Source organism: Nicotiana tomentosiformis, chromosome 1 (assembly GCF_000390325.3).
Source record: "Nicotiana tomentosiformis chromosome 1, ASM39032v3, whole genome shotgun sequence".
In the NCBI taxonomy this organism is placed as follows: domain Eukaryota; kingdom Viridiplantae; phylum Streptophyta; class Magnoliopsida; order Solanales; family Solanaceae; genus Nicotiana; species Nicotiana tomentosiformis.
In genome coordinates, this window is record NC_090812.1 from 70,361,199 (window position 1) to 70,381,506 (window position 20,308).

The window sequence follows — 20,308 nt, forward strand, 5'->3', positions numbered from 1 at the left end:
TATTTTTACTTACGGATGTATAAATTAGTATTGCAGTACTCACATGGTTGATAGACTGCTGATATTCAAATTTTGTCAATTGGCACGGAAGAACTTTTAAAGTATTTCTCGTGGGATGATCGTGTATGAGAGAAGTGTTAGGCATTCGGGCAGTGGAGATGGAATCAAATATGATGATTCGCGTGTTCTATGGATTCAGAGATTGGGAGTTCCCAGGAGCAGATTGTTTCATGGTTGTGGACTGTGAAGTTGTGGCCGGAGCTAGCCAGGTGATAGAATGTGTTATGATTCAGTCATTATAGATTTTCGAAAGAATTTTTATCTATTTGTGGGTAACCTGAGTTGATTTGGGGGTCCATAGGTAGGCCCAATTAAGATGTGTATTCTACACCGAGCCGGAATGGTTGGCTTCATACTGCTATTATTGAGGGATGTGTCATTTGGTTGATGTTGAACTTATTTGTGTTCTCAAATGATCTGTGAGTTACTCCTTTATGCTACGAGGAGTAATGATTCATTGGTTATGTGCACAAATGGTGAGCTTTATAGTGGAAGTTGAGCGTGATGAGTATTTGGGTATTGCATGATCGATTGCGTAATGGTTATGTTCTTTCAGGTTTTTGCGTGGCACTTTTTTTTGTTATTTGCCTCTCCGTGGTAATTGATTCAGAGCAGGGTGGCTCAGACTATATAATATGAACCTCTTGTTAGAATCAGATGATGGTTCTACGGTATATGATGAATTTTCAGCATTTCGTTGTGGAGGTACATGTTAATCTGGCGGGGCAATTCTCTCATTTGAGTCATTTTTTCCATGACTGGGTATATTTGAATTGTTGCGTATTGGTGCACGGATGGCACGAGTTGTGGCTCTGAGTTATATTGGTGAGGCATGTCTATGGAACAATTATGTTTAGTAATATAAGGTCATTGGACCTAGAATGGGTACTATCAGGTTTGATTTCAGTATATTCGTGAGTATAATATTGAAAGTCGGCTCAGAAAGGGATTATGGTTCTGGTTGGGGCGAGAGGGCTCCGTAACTTGTTGATCTGGTAAGTGGTCATGAAATTTCGCGTGTTTCTTTTATTATCAACAATGTACGAAGTTTTTGGGATGAGGTTTGGTTCGATATGGGTTTAATACTAGTATGCGGTTGGTTTTGGAGTAGTCACTGCGATCAAGAATGGTGCTACGAGCATGCGAGTTGTGTAATATGTTGGTTGATTATATCCGTGGTTATAGTTATAGCTCGATGCAACTTGTTCGGATTTATACGGTGTGTAAATGTAAGACTTGTGTCTTGAAAGAAATTCTAAAGGTTGGAAATTAAATTCCAAGGTTTATGGGCTAGAGTTAAATTAATGAATTCAGTTGGATTGTGTTGTCAAGCCTATATGGAATAGGGTGACGCGGGTCACCCCCGGGTACGTGTGTGGTAAGATGGAACAATGGTTTGATGGCTTGGAAACAACTCTTGGCACGTTCGAGGACGAACGTATGTTTAAGTGGGGGAGAATGTACCGGTCGTTTTGAGTATTACAACCCCGTTTCCCCATTTACTTCTCAAATTGGGCTTTACATTTGTTGTGTGACTTTCCGGGGCAATTGGTTCAGGTCCGGTGAGGTTTTGGAATGAATTGGAACACTTAGTTTCAAAGTTTAAAGCTTAAGTTAAAATACTGACCGGATGTCAACTTATGTGTAAACGACCTCGGAATTTAATTCTGATGATTCCAATAGCTCCGTATGGTGATTTTGGACTTGAGAGCGTGTCCGGAAAATTATTTGGAGGTCCGTAGTGGAATTAGGCTTGAAATACCGAAAGTTAGATTTTTGGAAAGTTTGACAGGAGGGGTTGACTTTTTGATATCGAGGTCGGAATCCGATTCTGGAAATTGGAATAATTTCGTTATGTCATTTATGACTTGTGTGCAAAATTTGAAGTCATTCTGGATTGATTTGATGTATTTCGGCACAAGATATAGAATTTGAAAGTTCAAAGTTCATTAGGCTTGAATTGGGGCATGATTCGTGGTTTTAGCATTGTTTGATGTGATTCGAGGCTTCGACTAAGTTCGTATGATGTTTTAGGACTTGTTGGTATATTTGGTTGAGGTCCCGAGGGGTTCAGGTGAGTTTCGGGGTGGTTTCAGACCATTTCTAGGCCATTCTTAGTTGCTGAGTTTTGGCCACAGAGGTATGCATCGCGATCGCGAAGAGCAATTTTGCTGTTTGGGCATTGTGAATCGCGATCGCGGAAGCCTTTTCGCGATCACGTAGAGGAAAATCCTGCTGCACTAACCCGACTTTGGAAGCTTATATCTCGCAATCTATAAGAAATTTGGAGATGATCCAAAAATGAAAGTTGTAGACCTTGATATCTAGTTTTCAGAAATGTAAACCATTTGTCAGTTTGAGTTGTGTACAAAGAGTTATGATAGATACACTATAGGTTGTCCGGGAAGAGTTTGGACATCTCCGTTGCACAGGGCTGACTTTGGAAGCTTATATCTAGAAATCTGTAAGGAATTGGGAGATGATAAACAAATGAAAGTTATAGTCCTTGGTGTCTAGTTTTCAGAAAATTAAACCATTTGTAATTTGGAGTTTTGTACAAAACGTTATGACCATTAAACTAGAGGCTGTATGAAAGTGCTGGGAATTTGTTCTTTGCGATCGCGAAAGGCAAAGTTTGGGCTGAAAATTTTTGTGCATCGCGATCGTGAAGAGTAAATGCCTGGACAGAAGATATATTTTGAGGTTTCGGCCATTTTAACACATTTGGAACTATGGAGCTCAGATTGAAGCGATATTTGAGGCGATTTTCATCATATGGATTGGAGTAAGTGATTCTAACTCGTTTTTGGTCAAATTACACGAATCTATTATTGTTTTTATCAACAAATTACTATTTTGGGTTGAAAATAGTAGAAAAATTCATAGATTTTAATTGAGGATTTGAAGGCCGAGTTGTGGTCGGATTTGAGTAATTTTGGTATGGTTGGACTCGTGGTTGAATGGGGGTTCGGATTTTGTGAGTTTTATCGGATTTCGAGACGTGGCCCCCACGAGTGATTTTTGGGGCGTAATTTCGGATTTTTGGAAAATATTAGTATTTTGATATGGAATTAATTTCTATAATTTTTGTGAGCTGAATCAAATTAATTGTGACTAGATTCGAGCCATTTGGAAGTTATACGCGCAGAATGGAATTTCTGTAGCATTGCTTAGCTTGCTCGACATTGGATTTGGCATGTTCGAGGTAAGTAACTCTTCTAATCTTGGAGTTGAGGGTATGAACAATGAATATATGTATTTTGTGAAATATTGGGAGGTGACACACATGCTAGGTGATGGGCGTGTGGGCGTACACTATAGAAATTGTGACATAATTATTTTTGTGGAATTTTATAGTTAAATAACCTTGGTATTTTCCATGCGATTTTATGTGTTAAAGAAATTGAGCTTAAAAGTATATTAAAATCATGTTGAGGCTATGTGCCAGTATTATTGGGACCCACTGAGGTCATATTGCTGTGAAATATTGTGTTAAATTGAAAATTCATTCTCAGTCATATTCATTTCATTGCATATCATAACTCAGTTTTATGACTCTATTTTGATGTATATAAATATTTTGGGCCGAATGCCCTGTTTTACTGAAATGCCCGAGTGGCTTGAGAGGTTTATGACTGAGTGAGGCCGAGGGCCTGATTTGTGACGATATTTATGGGATCGGGCTGCACGCCGCAACATGTTGATATCGGCCGAGGGCCTGATTGTGAGGATGAGTATGGATCGGGGCTGCCCGCCTATAGCATACTTTATTATTATAGCACGTGAGTTGTTCGTGCAGATTATAGCGCTTGGGCTGAAGGAGCCCCTCCGGAGTCTGTACACACCCCCAGTGAGCGCAGGTACCCACTGAGTGCGAGTGCCGTGTGCCGAGTGCTGAGTGACTGGGAGGCATGAGTGATTGTGAGGTATGCCCGAGTGGCAAGAGTGATTGTGATGGCCCAAGTGGCACGAGTGACTGTGAGGTTTGCCCGAGGGGCTGTTTATGATTTTTATCATTGAGTTGCATCGCATTGGCATGCACACATGCCATACAGGCATAAAGATGTATTTTTTTCCTCATGTTGTACTTCATCACATCATTCATGATTTTTACACATTTTTGACAGATGTGCATAGTGATACATTTGTTTTTACACGGGTTATCCGGAAGGAAAATGAAACATCTTATTTATTTTTGACAAGATTTTGGCAGGAATTTAATGTTTTCAAACTATTCACATTTTTGGCAACTCCGGCAAAAGATTTGAGTTTTCACTGATGGGTTTGAAAGGAAGAACTATTATTTTGAAATCATGATTTGCCTGAGCATTTTATCTCTAAGTTACTTCTGGTATTATTTGCTTATTGTTGTTATGGACTGTTGTGGACTATTGGTTTTGGACCCGACCTTGGTGGAAGCTCGTCACTACTTTCAACCTACGGCTAGGTTTGTTACTTACTCAGTACATGGGGTCAGTTGTACTGATACTACACTTCTGCACATTGCGTGCAGATGTTGGCGGCTGTTGTTGCTATGCTCGATGGTTGCGGGACTTGAAGATATACCCGCGTTCCTGTTGTAGCTGCCTTTTGTTCAGGGTAGCTTTAGATTTATAAAAGCTCTGTTTATGTATTATTCAAACAGACTATGTATTTATTTCATTTCCGCTTTGTATACTCTATTCTTAGAAGCTCATGATTTGTACTACCAGTTCTTGGAGGATGTATGAGATTAAGATGTTTATTCACTTAATTTACTTTAATAATTGTTATTGAAATTGGATAATTGAAAGTTGGCTTACCTAGCGGGTTAGGTTAGGTGCCGTCGCGACTAGTTGGATTTTGGGTCATGACAATCTTCTTCAGAAATAATTCTTCCAAGAGACTTTAGTTCATTTGTCAATGTAGTGAACCTTGTGTACATCTCTTGAATGGTTTCTCCTTCCTTCATAGTAAAGTTCTCATATTGAGAATACAGTAGAGTTCCTCTAGACCTTTTCACCTGAGGTGTTCCATCGTGAGCCATTTGCAGAGTATCCCAGATTTCCTTGGCAGTGGTACAACTTTGGATTCTACTATACTCATCTGGACCAAGTCCACAAACAAGCCACTTCTTGGCTTTGGCATTCTTCTCCCATTTCTTCAAGTCCTCAGCGGTGCAATCCACTTTTGTCTTTGGTACCTCTACTCCTTCAGCATTTATCTTTTTGGTAGCCAGTGTGCCATCTGTGACAATGTCTCATAGCTCATAGTCTTCTCCTATGATGTGATCTCTCATCCTGTTTTTCCTTCAGGAGTAGTACTGGCCATTGAAGAGTGGTAGCCTAGCAGTGGATTGCCCTTCCCAGTTTTCAAGTGGTGCACTCATCTTGATCTTCTCTTAAGGTATTAGCCTCTTCAAGGGTAACCTGCTCTGATATCAATTGATATTTTATATGTCAATGCCACACAAGAGGGGGGATGATTTGTGTGGTGTCCAATTTTCGCGTGCACTGATTATAGAAGGACCTGGTTCTTCTAATTGTTCCTTAGCCTACTGTTGCTGAAATAGTAAATGCGGAAAGTAAAGAACACAAGTATTTTTACGTGGAAAACACCCGCCTCAAAAGGTGAAAAAGCCACGACCTACTACTCAGTAGGATTTTCCCTAATACTTCACTAAATCACTGAGCCAAAACAACATTTACAAACACTCTTTGTAAACCTAAGGATTACCTCTAATCCCGTTGTGGCAACCAGCCTCTAACTGTTGCGACAACTTCAAGTTAACTCTAACTTGAATACTCAGAGTACCTATTACAATTGCTTCTAGATAAAGCTGAAAGATACAATTTGAAAACCACCTACTACAATTGAACTAGAATAAAAGACAGACACTTGAAAGTGGTTCTTCTATCTGGTTCATGTAGCTTCAGGTTCGCACACTTGAATTACATAAAAATTGCTTGCAAATTATCTTGCTATTTTGCTCTCAACTCACGTTTAACTTCTGCTTTTGTACGTGCCTGTAGAATGAGAACATCCTACAATACGTAGAGTTAGTAGAATAAGAAACAACTAGAGTTCTAATGCTACTCTTCCTTAGTGGAAGAGTTCTAGTTATCCTCAACTTCTAACTCCTTCTTTATCTTGGATAGTGTTCTCTTTGAGTAAGGAGTCCTTCTACTTATCAAATATGCAACATTTTCGATCAGGAGATATCAGATATAACAAGTTAAGCTTATCTCCTTCACGTGCATTCCTCATGCTCGAATCTACCCGTGTCTGTGTACACAGGGGATGGACCTGGTTTATTGCCTGAGCTTTCTTTGTCAATCTTCAAAATAAAACTTTCACTTGGGCCAACATTATCCAAGTGAAAATCCAAGTATCAGGAGAAAATACATAGCATACTTAAATAATAACCGAAAGTAATTTGAACACCGTTTGATCAACGAAAAATTACTTGAGAAGAAAGAGGAGCAAAGAGAATTAGAAATCTTAAACTCAAGCTTAAGTTCTTCCTTCTGGTGGAGGAAAATGTCACAGCCAACAAAATGACACCACATCAGCAATAGACCAATAGCAATTGCTCATTAAATTTAGAGAATGTCCTTCCTACACATAATATATATTAATTATGTTTATATATATATATATATATATATATATATATATATATATATATATATATATATATATATATATATATATATATATATATATATATTTACTGACTATACTCTTGGATGACGAAGATACTATGTAAAAATCCCTTGTTACTTTCCATTATGATCAAACTAATTGATCATAATGGTGCAACTTGCAGATAACAATAACATAGCCAAAGGGAAAAATGTCCTAAATGAAATTGAAAAGAATGCAGATGGGGGATGGATACAAGTTAAGTCAAAAGGTGCAAGTAGTGGACAAAAACCAACAGAGCAACGCTCCACTAACAAGCAGATTGAGAGATCAGACTTAATTAGAAACTCTGAGACTAGGTTAATCCATGAAGGTATGTCAACAAGTCATGGATTCAAAGCTCTACCTGAGGAGGAACAGAGAGTTGCAAATACTAAGCCTCCTGATGCAGGAGGTGGTACTAGATTAGATCAATGACCTGGTTATTTTGGAATGTTAGAGGGATCAATAAGAGGTATAAGCAGAAAGAGTTAAAGCAATACCTCAAAGAAAATCATATTAAAATAGTTGATTTCTTAGAGACTAGAGTAAAAGAAAATAAAGCATAACATATAGCTAGCAAGGTGGCTCCTAACTGGGAAAGACTTTCTAACTACAAAGATGAAAAAAATGGCAGAATATGGATGGTCTGGGATCAAAAAATGTATGCTATTCAATTTGTCAAAGAGACAGCTCAACTAATTCACTGCCATGTCACTGGTAAGCAAAATGGAATGAGTTGTTTACTTACAGTTGTCTATGGATTTAATACAGTTGACCAGAGGAAAGAACTGTGGGATGATTTGCAAGGCTTGGCTCCTAGAGGAAACACTCCTTGGCTCTTATGTGGGGATTTTAATGTTGTTTTATATCCCCGAGATAGACAAGGATCTCCAGTTACCTTAGCAGAATTACAAGACTTTACAAAATGTTACAACAATTTACTACTCAATGAAATTCCACGGAGAGGTGACTATTACACATTGCCTAATAAATAACAAGGAGCAGGCAGAGTTTGTAGCAGACTGGACAGAGCAACAACAAATAATGAATGGATGGTACAATATGGACATCTAACATCTATATTTGGAGAGCCCTTTATTTCAGATCATGTGCCCATATTAATACCATTTAGACCCCCCAAAAATAACATCAAGGTACCTTTTAGGTTCTTCAACATATGGACAGATCACATAAAGTTCAGGCAGATTATTGAAGAAGGGTGGTGAAAAATTGAAACAGGAGGTAAATTGAAAAGTGTATGGCTGAAACTGAAGCACTTGAAACCTGCTTTCAAACAACTCAATTCTGAGGAGTTCAAAGGAGTTGCTGAGAAGATCTCCAAACATAGGGTCACACTGAAAGAAGTCCAACAAGAAATGCAAAACAATTATTCTGATTCATTGGTTGATCAAGAGAAGGTGTGCCTGCAACAACTAGAAAAGTGGTCATTGATAGAAGAAAGTGCAATGTAGTAGAAATCTAGAACTACATGGATCAAGCTGGGAGATTCAAACACAAAATACTTCACAGTTGTCATAAAAGAAAAATAGCATCAGAAGAAAATTCTACAAATCACTTCTTTGACATGAATGAAATTGCAAGATCCCAGAGCTATCAAAACAGAGTTTGTTGATAGATCCCTGATGGGATCAACTGCCACTACTTTACCTTGAGTCAACATGCTGGTGATGAGAAATGGACCTAGACTGTCACATCTTCAACAATTAGAATTGTGTGCCACAGCAACTGATACAGAAATATATGAAGCTCTATGCTCAATTGGAGATCACAAAGCTCTTGGAATTGATAGATTTAATACTGCATTTTAAAAAAAAGCCTGGCCTGCCATCAAGGATGAGGTGTGTGAGGCAATGAAAGAATTCTTCACCACAAGGGTCCTCTATAAAGCCATTAATTGCACTACACTAACTTTGCTGCCAAAGATTGCAAATCCAAATAATGTGAAAGATTATAGACCAATAACCTGTTGCACAATGTTGTACAAACTAATTGCTAAAGTCCTGGCTGGGAGACTTCAAAAAGTCATGAGCTACATCATATCAGAGGCACAAACATGCTTCATCCCTCGGAGAAGAACAGCTTACAGCATAATTTTGGCTCATGAGTTGGACAAATCATATAACAGGAAACGTATCTCCCCTATATGCATGATCAAGGTGGATCTACAAAAAGCTTATGATTATGTGGAATAGGCATACCTTGAACAAGTTTTGGAAGGATTGGCTTTCCCTGACAAGTTCATAAAATAGTTAATGGCATGTGTCAGAACAGTCAATTACATTATCTTGCTTAATGGGAAACTGTAGAACCTTTCAATGCTGCTAAAGGTCTGAGGCAAGGAGATCTAATCTCCCCTTTCCTCTTTGCGATTGCTATGGAGTATTTGAGAAGACTTCTTAATGAACTGAAACAGGATAGAAGATTCAAATATCATCCTAGATCTGGGAAACTACACATTACTCAAATGAGTTATGCTGATGATTTACTACTGTTTGCCAGAGGAGACACAGAGTCAGTGAAGAGGCTACATGCTTGTTTTATAACATTCTCAGCTGCTTCTGGGCTACAAGCTAACTTAGCAAAAAGTGGTATATACTGTGGAGGAATGGAAAATAAAGTTAAATAAGAAGTTTGTCAGTTGCTGGGTTACTCTCAAGGACAACTTCCCTTTAAATATTTGGGGGTTCCACTGGATACTAAGAAGTTGACTATGATACAATGGCAGCCATTTATCAACAAAATAGTGGCAAAAATAAACCCATGGACAGCAAAAAAGTTATCCTATGCTGGAAGGGTACAACTAATACAGACAGTACTATTTGGAATTCAATGCTACTGGGCTCAACTCTTCCCTTTGCCAGCTAAAGTGATTAAAGTGATTGAAACTTATTGTAGAAGTTACATATGGTCTGGGGGAAATGAAATCACAAAAAAATCTCTCATTGCTTGGGACAAAGTCTGCTTACCTAAGTCTGTGGGAGGCTTGAATCTGAGCAACCTACATGTGTGGAATGTTGCTGCTATTGCCAAAACATACTGGGACTTGTCTCACAAACAAGACAAGTTATGGATACATGCCTTTTACATCAAAGAGCAGAACCCAGAAATCATGCCTATACCAAAGACTGCAAGCTGGATGGTGAGAAAAATCTTGAAAGCAAGGGATGTTATACATCAACTCCAAAGACCACTGGATGCTAAGAAGAGTGCTATAAAACAGATTTATCTCTAACTGATACCAACCTACCCAAAAACTAGCTGGAGAAGTTTAATATGTCAGAATGCTGCTAGACTCAAAGCTATTTTCACTATGTGGCTGCAGTGTCAAGGGAGATTATTGACTGTGGAAAGACTTAAGAAATGGGGACTTAATGTGAATGATACTTGTGTACTATGTCAATCCAATCCTGAGACAAGAGACCACCTATTTGCTGAATGTAATTATGCTAGAAAACTATAGGGAAGACTGACTCAGTGGACACAACTTCAGAACATAAAGTGCAGTATATGGAATGAACACCTCCAGTTTGTTTGTCAATACTCCATGGGGAAAACTGCACCAGCTAAACTCCTTAAGATGATCTATACACATGTACTGTGGAGGGAAAGGAATCACAATGTCTTTGAAGGGAGTACAAATGATCATACTAGCCTGGCGAAGGAGGTTGCCTGCATGTGCAACTTTAGAGCAAATGGAATTGTAAAATGTTTGGTACAACAATTCTTCTTCTAGATGGGATCTGTTGATAGGAATATGGTTTAGGTACTTTGGTAGTCATAGTCTTTCTGTGTACCTCGCTTTGAGATCTAGCTAGCTGGGAGTAGTTAAGCTATGCTTTGTAATGTTATTACTGGTGATTAATGATAAATTTAATTACCAAAAAAAAAAACTAATTCATTGTTACTAACCAGGAAGCGCCCCTGTTATTTATTTATTTATTTATTTATTTATAGTTATACACATTTAATTTGTCTACTCTTCTAATGCTCTTCTTCCTTTTTAAGGAAAAATAATTTATTTTATTGTTAACTGATAGTGCCAATTATTTATCTAATTGTTGGTTCAGCTAGCTAGTTGAGGGAATTGAATTCCAAATGCTCCAACTCCAATCAAGAGTAGTGGAAGCAAAAACATTGATTCAAAGGCAAAGTCTGAATTTAAAGCTTACGAGTTTGGGATTCTAGTTCTTTTAATTGATTAGGGAATTGAAATCTCGAAGGCTCCAACTCCAATCAATAGTAGAAGAAGCAGTGTAATTAATTCAAAGGCGGAGCTAGAATTTGAAGCTTACGAGTTCGAAATTCTAGTCCTTTTATGTAATTGTTGATTCAGTTAGTTGGATTAGGGGACTGAATTCCTAGGACTCCAACTCCAATCAAGCGTAGAAGAAGCAATGTAATCTATTTATAAACGAAGCTTACGAGTTTGGGATTCTAGTCCTTTAAGTTATTAGGCTTTAAATTAATAATTTTTGCAAGTTCGACTTGTCGAGCTCGTCCAAGGAGATGTTGGGGATTGCACCTGGCAGCCGCGTTCACTCGTCATAGGATGTAAACACTGTCAAGGGCTCAGACACAGAGGACGATGTTGGTGATGATGTTACGGGGCCCATGGCTTTGGTGCATCTAGGACCTAATAATGATGTGCCCGGAGCTGCTGATGGAGGGTACGCTGAGGAGGAGGACTTCGACTGACAGGGAGTTTTCTTTTCGCCCTACTCTGTTTTACATTTTTATATGCATCGGAGACTATGCATAAACTAAGTGTGGGGTAGGCGGAATACAACCTGTGATGTTTGTATATCCTGTAACAATTTGTTTTAATTCGTTTCTTTTATTAGTTTTACTTAGTCTAGTTTGTTTAAATTTTTTTTTTTTTTGAAAAGCTCGAACTTTTCTCGACGATGGATCTGTTGGTCAATTTTCTTGAGGGATAAAGTCCGATTAAAAATACCATAAAGATTTTTTTTAGGATAGTTAGGTTGTATCCCTTGATTTTTCTTTGGGTGCCAGTTCTTTTCCAAGGGTGTAGCTCGAACCGGGTACTTTATTTTTTTTTAGGTGTAGTATAGGAAGAAACTGAGTTGCTCGGAGCTACCTAGTGACATGTTTGATGCTGGCACATTAGGCTATGACATATATTCTATCTTCCCATGTATTTGGTTTGTATTGTGACGTCTAAGTAAAATAAATAGCCTATTTTGTGACGCCTTTTCTCAGTTGTTTGACTTGTATGCCACATAGTGCAATATTGCTTAATTTTTCTCAATTATATGTGCTTGCTTGACTTGAGAGTTGAACAAAACCGTCGTGATTGAGTCATGTGCAATGTGTGTGTGAAGATTTGTGATCTCCTGTGCTATCTTATGTAGTCTAGAACTTGCCCCGTGTGTTAATCGAAGCGAAATTGTAAGTTGTACTAATAGAGGAGATGACGTAGGCATTTCTTGCTTGATCATAGATGTGCTTGTCACAACAAAAACAAAAAATCCGTTGCTAGCCCCTTTGAGCCTATAGACCTTTTCTTTGGCACCCACATTACAAGTCATACCCCTATTTTGTTCTTAATTTGAGATTGTTGAACCTTTACCTCCTAAGGCACTTAGTCGCTAAAAGAAGTAAAGTAAGAGATTGGGGGGTAGCTTTCGAATGGAACCATGGAAGGGCCCTTTGGTGCACAAAAATTGAAATCAAAAGTCACTAGCCGATGAACTTTAATGTATGGAGTGTGTGAAGAAAAAAAAATGATAGTTCAAATAATGTAGAAAAATACACACCTCCCAATTTTACTAATTTGTACTAGTGGGAATATAGAAGTGCTTAATTGAAAAGAGGGCTATGTGCATATGGTTTATGGCAAGTGAATTGGTTGAGAAGAAGATGTGCTTGATTTGTAAGTGTAGTGTATTAAAATGCTTAGGAGGGTTAGTCACTATTTCTAAATGTATCATACCCGTCCCTTAGCCTACATTACAACCTTAAAGTCCTAATTGATCCTAGATTTGGCTAGATTAAATTAGTAGAGATGTACACTACGGGCAAGCTTATGGTACGACCACGTGATGCATATGAATTCTTTGTAAGAGTGAGTGAATTTTGTTCAATTATGTGATGTCCTTAATTTATATTCAAAAGCATATTTGAATGTGTGGACTAGTCTATATTCACTCTTTTGTTTGTTGGTAAGGGCACATGATCTCATGAATGATTGGTAATGTTGTAAACTTTCTTGTTGGGTGAGTACTCGAGTTGAGGATGCTTAGTGGTTACAAGTCGGCTTTTGAGGTTAGGTGGTTATAAAGAGGTTGTTGGAATTGATTGAATTGAAATGTTATACTTGGGCATGCTTAAACGGGAAGAATGTGAAATTTTATATGTTCATGCTTGTCTGCCGGTATTGATCATAGTCAAGGGTAGAGTGTATGGTTAAAAGTTGAAGTACTCCTCTATAGTTGAGACTTGTACGTAGTTGGGGGTATATTTGATAGTCCCATTGCTCGAGGACGAGCAAGAGTCTAAGTGTGGGGTGCTGATATTTAGCTTAACGTATATATATTTATATGTATATCGCCTCATGTTTTACTCTTGTTTCGTGGATTTAGGATGTAAAATGTGTTGATTTATATTAATTTGAGGTTTTGTGATGTGTAGGAATGATACGGGAGCAATTGGTGGCGAAAGGTGCGAGATTAGAGCCAAAACGGACGAGAAAAGAAAAAATGGCGCCAGAGGCAGTGTTGGCAAATTGTTAGCGCTAGGCTGGGCGCTGGTGGCGTGCATTTTGTCCAACTTTGCCCGGGACAAGGTTATTTCGGCCCTAGACCTACCCAACACGTATAAAAGCAAGATAAAGCTTATTTTTAGAGGGTAGACGCCACTTTGAAGGGAGAAGACATACGAGAAACATTCGGGAGTGAAGAGAACTCAGTTTTCTTCATCTTTTCTTAATATTTTCAATTATCCAAACACTTATGAAATTGTTTGCTATTATCATGAGTGGATAAAACCCATAGTTCTGGGGTTGTGATTTAGCCATGAATATTGTTGTTTAACGTTGACTTAACCTTGATTACAATTCACTAATATATGGTTGTTTCTTCAATTCTGTGATTAATTGCTTAATTGTCTGGCCAGCAGTTAGGTTCTATTTACTATCTATGCTATGCTTGGGAAAGCCATGTTTAGATTAGAGAAGAATTGAAGAGAGCATGATCTTAACTCTTAGGGGGCCAGATTTGTGGTTAGAATAGGAATATACCTAGTCACTGTGCTTAATTAAATATTGTAATCTTAATGCGTTATTAATAGATTGATTCCATAGGAATATAAGCGTTAATCTATTCTGAATAGGCGAGTAGTACTTCAGGAGAAGGCTATGATAGCAATTATCAATTAATTAGCAACCATGCGTGAATTGTATGAAAGGAAAAGTTAACTAGAACACAATAGAATTGGTGAATCGATCACAACCCTGGAACATTTGTCTCTACTGAATACACCACAATTATTTTGCTACTTGATAATTTAGTTACTACTTAGAATTATAGTTTAGTATAATCACATTCTTGAACTCGAATTTGGCTTGACTAAATAACAATCTTTGTGAATTTAGTGGGTAGTTGATACAAGTCTTTGTGGGTTCGACACTCGACTTATCATTTTATTACTTGTACGACCACGTATACTTGCGTGTGCATTTGAGAGTGATAGAGACCTTGTCGAAGGGAGCCATGATATGGTATCACAACTTACCCTAATTCTATTGACTCATTTGCTATGCTTGCACACTCTTTCGTAAAAGCTCATGCCGGTGGCATCAAGGTCAAAACTAGGAAATCAGACTTTTTCAAAGTCAAACAAAAGGAGAACGAGATGCTCATGGGGTTTGTGTCCCGTTTTCAAATGGAACGAGTGGATCTGTCGCCGGTCGCTGATGATTGGGCTGTTCAGGCTTTCACTTAGGGACTCAATATTCGAAGCTCGGTGGCTTCACGGGAATTAAAGCAAACCTTGATAGAATACCCTACCGTTACCTGGACCGATGTACACAATCGGTATCAATCGAAAATCAGAGTCGAAGATCATCAACTCGGGGCACCTTCTAAGTCTATATATCCTGCCAGGACTCTCGATAGATCCAAGAGGGACATCGATCGTGAATCAGGATCAAACGGGGATCGATATCAGCCCTATAATGGAGATCGAAGGAGCAGTGGGTCGGGGAGGAACCCCGTAAGAAATGACAGGAGAAGTGATCGAGGTCGAAGCAACCGGGGACTCATGACCAATAATTGCTTCGACAGGTCTCTCGGGCCTAAAGAAGCACCGAGGCTATCAAAATACAACTTTAATATTGATGTTACCGCCATCATATCTGCTATCGGGCGCATTAGTGATACCAAATGGTCTCGACCTCTACAATCTGATCTAGCTCAAAGGGACCATATGTGCAAATATCATGGTACTCATGGTCATAGAACGGAAGATTGTCGACAGCTGAGAGAAAAGTAGCCCGTTTATTCAATAATGGATACCTTCAAGAATTCTTGAGTGACCGAGCCAAGACTTTAGAAACAGGGATTCTAACAAACAAACATGGCAAGAAGATATTGAACCTCAACACATCATAAATATGATCATCTGTGGAGTCGACATCCCACAAGGGCCAATGTTGAAACGCACCAGAATCTCCGTCACCAGGGAGAAACAAACTCGAGACTACATACCGGAAGGAGCCTTATCCTTCAGTGACGAGGACACAAAAGGGATCATACAATCTCACAATAAGGCACTAGTAATATCTGTACTCGTAAATAAAACTAGAATCAAACATGTGTTAATTGATCCAGGTAGCTCAGCCAACATTATTCGATCGAAGGTTGTAGAACAGCCCAGTCTACAAGACAGGATCGTGCCAGCAGTCCGAGTCCTAAACGGCTTCAACATGGCATGTGAAACCACCAAAGGAGAGATAACATTACTGTTCAATACCACCGGAATCATACAAGAGGCCAGGTTTTATGTAATCAAAGGAGACATAAGGTACAAAGCCCTTCTCGGAAGACCGTGGATCCACCACATGAGGGCAGTACCCTCAAATCTTTACCAAGTGTTAAAATTCCCAGTCCCAAGAGGAATCAAGACAATCTACGGGGAACAACCGGTCGTAAAAGAGATGTTTTCCATCGAAGAAGTGGTTCTGATATCAATGCTCACAACACCAAAGGAATCGAATTCTGGCGCCAACCTAGAGGCCAAATAGCAATTACCAATTCTGGTAACGATCCAATCAGATAAGCAAAAGACTTACGAAGTCGATGATTACGGGGTTCCCCGATCTTTTATAACCCTCGATGACTCTGACGCAACCAAATCGACGGTTGAAGAGCTGGAAAAAGTTATATTAATCGAGCATTTGCCCGATCAAAATGTATACTTGGGCACGAGACTACCTCCCGAGCTCTGGAAAAAAATTATTCAATTTCTTATAGTTAAAATAGATTATTTTGCTTGGGCCCATCTTGATATGAAAAGGATCCTACCAGAAATAACCACTCACGGACTAAGCTTGGACCCAAAAATTAATCCGCTCAAGCAAAAGAAGAGGCCCCAGTTTCAGGTCAAACATGCTTTCATCAAGTATGAGGTATCTAAACTCCTAAAAATAGGGTCCATTCAGGAGGTTAAATACCCAGATTGGTTAGCAAACGTAGGGGTAGTCCCTAAAAAAGGAAATAAACTAAGAATGTGTGTAGATTACAAAGATTTGAATAAAGTATGCCCCAAAGACTCTTTTCCTTTGCCCAACGTCGATCGTATGATCGATGCCACGACCGGCCACGAGATCCTCAATTTTCTCGATGCCTATTATGAGAATAACCAAATACGGATGGACCTGGGTGATCAGGAAAAAACCTTTTTCATCACCAAAAATGGCACATACTGTTATAATGTAATGCCGTTTGGATTAAAAAATGCCGGTGCCACATAACAACGCCTAGTAAATCGAATGTTTGAAGAACAAATAGGAAAATTGATGGAAGTTTACATTGACGATATGTTGGTTAAATCCCTGCGAGCAGAGGACCATTTAAAGCATTTGCAGGAAACCTTAAGTATATTGAAGAAGTACAACATGAAACTGAATCCGGAAAAATGTGCGTTCGGAGTTGGATCGGGTAGATTCCTCGGGTTTGTGGTATCCAACCGAGGAATCGAGATCAACCTCGACAAGATCAAAGCCATAAGAGTATATCACGGTCGTAGACAATGTAAAGGTCGTGCAAAGGCTAACCGGGCGCATAGCCTCTCTAGGATGATTTATTCGAGGTCGTCCGACATGAGCCACCAATTGTTCGCACTACTGAAAAAGAATAATAACTTCTCATGGACCCCAGAATGTCAACGAGCTCTGGAGGAGCTCAAAAGATACTTATCGATTCCACTGCTACTTCACACACCAATAACAGACGAACAACTATACTTGTATTTGGCAATAACGGAGATAGCGGTAAGTGGAGTCCTAGTCCGGAAAGAACAAGGTACGCAATTTCCGATTTATTATGTTAGTCGGACCTTGGGTGAGGCCGAAACTAGATACCCCCACCTGGAAAAATTAGCTCTCGCTTTGCTAAGTGCCTCGAGGAAGCTAAAACCATACTTCCAATGTCACCCCATATGTGTCGTAATTACATACCCGTTAACGTTATGCATAAATCCAAACTCTCGGGCCGATTGGCCAAATGGGCCATGGACATAAGTGGGTATGATATTGAGTATCGACCTCGGACCGCCATTAAGTCCCAAATATTGGCAGACTTCATGGCTGACTTTACACCGGCCCTGATACTTGAGGTCGAAAGAGAGTTATTGGTTAACTCAGGGACATCTTCGGGAATTTGCACCTTCTTTACAGATGGGGACTCGAACGGCAAAGGGTCCGGAATTGGTATCGTACTAAAGCCATCAACATGCAATATAATTAGACAATCTATTAAGACTGTGAAATTGACTAACAACGAGGACGTATATGAGGCCATGATTGTAGGCCTTGAATTAGACAAAAGCTTGGGAGCAAAGGTGATCGAAGCCAAGTGCGACTCCCTCCTTGTGGTAAACCAAGTTAACGGAACATTTGAGGTCAGAGAAGAGCGAATGAAGAGATACTTAGACAAGTTACAGGTGACATTACATCGATTTAAAGTATGGACTTTGCAACACGTACCTCGAGATCAAAATAGTGAGGTCGATTCCCTCGCTAACTTAAGATCGTCGGTCGAAGATAACGAGTTTAATTCAGGAGAAGTCGTGCAGCTTATGAAATCGGTGGTGGAAGAAGGCCACGCCGAGATCAACTCGACGAGCCTAACGTGGGACTGGAGGAACAAGTATGTGGAGTACTCAGGACCGGAAATTTTCCATCAGATCCAAAAGAATCGAGGTCCCTACATACAAAAGCAACCCAATATAGCCTGGTCGAAGACGGAACCTTGTTCAGAAGAACATTAGATGGTCCACTTGCAAAATGTCTAAGGTTGGGGGACACTGAGTACGTTATGAGGGAAATTCACGATGGTACTTATGGAAATCATTCAGGCGCCGAATCACTGGTTCGAAAAATAATCAGAGCCGGTTATTATTGGATCGACATGGAAAAAGATGCAAATGAGTTCGTTCGAATATGTGATGAATGCCAAAGGCATGCTCCGATGATCCATCAACCTGGGGAGCCTCTGCATTCAGTTTTGTCACCATGACCTTTCATGAAATGGGGGATGGACATCATCGGCCCCCTCCCTCGGGCACCTAGTAAGGCTCAGTTTATTTTATTTATGACTGACTATTTCTCTAAATGGGTGGAAGCACAGGCATATGAGAAAATCAAGGAAAAAGAAGTCATTGATTTTATCTTGGACCACATCATATGCCGATTTGGGATACCAGATGAGATTGTGTGCGACAACGGGAAACAATTTCTTGACAGCAAAGTAAGTAAGTTTCTCGAAGACCATAAGATCAAAAGAATATTATCCACTCCCTATCACCCTAGTGGTAATGGACAAGTTGAGTCTACCAACAAAATCATACTCCAAAGCCTTAAAAAGAGGTTAACCGACGCAAAAGGAAAATGGAAGGAAATGCTACATGAGGTCCTATGGGCATACCGTACAACCTCGAAATCCAGTACCGGGGCCACCCCATTCTCTTTAGTTTATGGCACTGAAGCTTTAATACCGGTCGAGGTTGGGGATCCAAGTATCAGATTCCGATATGCAACAAAAGAATCAAGTGACGAGGCTATGAGTACGAGCTAGGAGCTATTGGATGAAAGGCGTGAAGCCACCCTTGTTCGATAGGCTGCCCAGAAGTAGCAGATCGAGAGGTATTACAACCGAAGGGCTAACCTTTGATACTTCAATGTCGGGGACTTGGTACTAAGAAAAGTCATGTTGAGCACCCGAACCCCGAACGAAGGAAAATTGGGCCCAAATTGAGAAGGACCGTACCAAATTATTGAGATCACCGGAAAGGGATCCTACAAGCACGGAACAATAAACGGCGAGCCATTACAGAACAACTGGAATATAACTCACTTAAATCGATATTATTGCTAAGGTACGACCCCTATTCTTTCTTTCATTTTATTTACATTCCAAACTGACACTTGCAGGCAACCTACAAAGGATAATACGAGATACTAGGTCTGAAAGCTCGCGTTGCACTCTTTTTCCTTAAGTAAATCATGCTAACTTAGGATCAAAGGCCGGCTATGAACCAGTTGAACTGATCACGACATTTGAGGCCTCTCTTCGGCCAACCTCAAACACTGGGGGGGGGGGGGGAGATCCTTGTGGATATCGAATTTAACATGGCATTTCAACTTCGAGATTAAAGGGCCTCGATCAACAGGATTTATTGTAAGGGACAAACGGTCAGATGAACCTTGCCCACTCAAATTAATCAACCCTTGGCACTAAACATGTATACATGTATAACTATTGTGAACAACTAATTTTTGACCATACCAAATTTCTATACTATTTTAGTGTAAATATTTCTTTTAGGTCTAATTTTTATGTTTTAAAGTTATATCTTACGCTTAATAGATTTTATTCAATTTAATTAAAAAAGGAATACTCCCTTTCTTAAAGTATAGATTTTATTTTTCTATTTACAAAAAAAAAAAAAAAAGAATTCACAAATATATGTGATGACCCAAAATGTCATCTTTAAATTTAATAAGTAATTCTGTATTCTAAGACCTCGAAAAGTATTAATTATCATTCCTCGACTTGCGTGTGCAGTCCATAAAATTTTCCAGAAAGTGTTTATGTAAAAAATTGATTAAATTTTAAATAGAGCCTTAAAACTCAACTAAGTTGACTTTGGTCAACATTTTGAGCAAACGGACTTGGATTAGTATTTTGACAGTTCTGGAAGGTCCGTATCATAATTTGGAACTTGGGCGTATGCCCGGAATCGAATTCCGAGGTCCCTAGCCCGAGATATGGAATTTTGATGAAATATTAAAAGCTTGAAAGTTTAATGATTTTTTAAGAAT

At 39.2% G+C, this 20,308-nt stretch overlaps 1 long non-coding RNA gene across 3 annotated transcripts in view; it reads left to right on the forward strand.

Moving 5' to 3' along the window:
• The window catches only part of LOC104120934 (uncharacterized), a 29,406-nt gene extending 15,557 nt beyond the window's left edge, over positions 1–13,849 (forward strand). For 2 of the 3 annotated variants that reach the window (XR_011410833.1, XR_011410835.1), the window contains one exon: positions 13,399–13,849. This is a non-coding gene — a long non-coding RNA (uncharacterized lncRNA). Of the gene's footprint in view, positions 1–4,573; positions 4,818–13,398 lie in introns of those variants that run through there. The other variant, XR_011410832.1, reaches the window with a different exon arrangement.
• Positions 13,850–20,308: the final 6,459 nt, after the last annotated feature.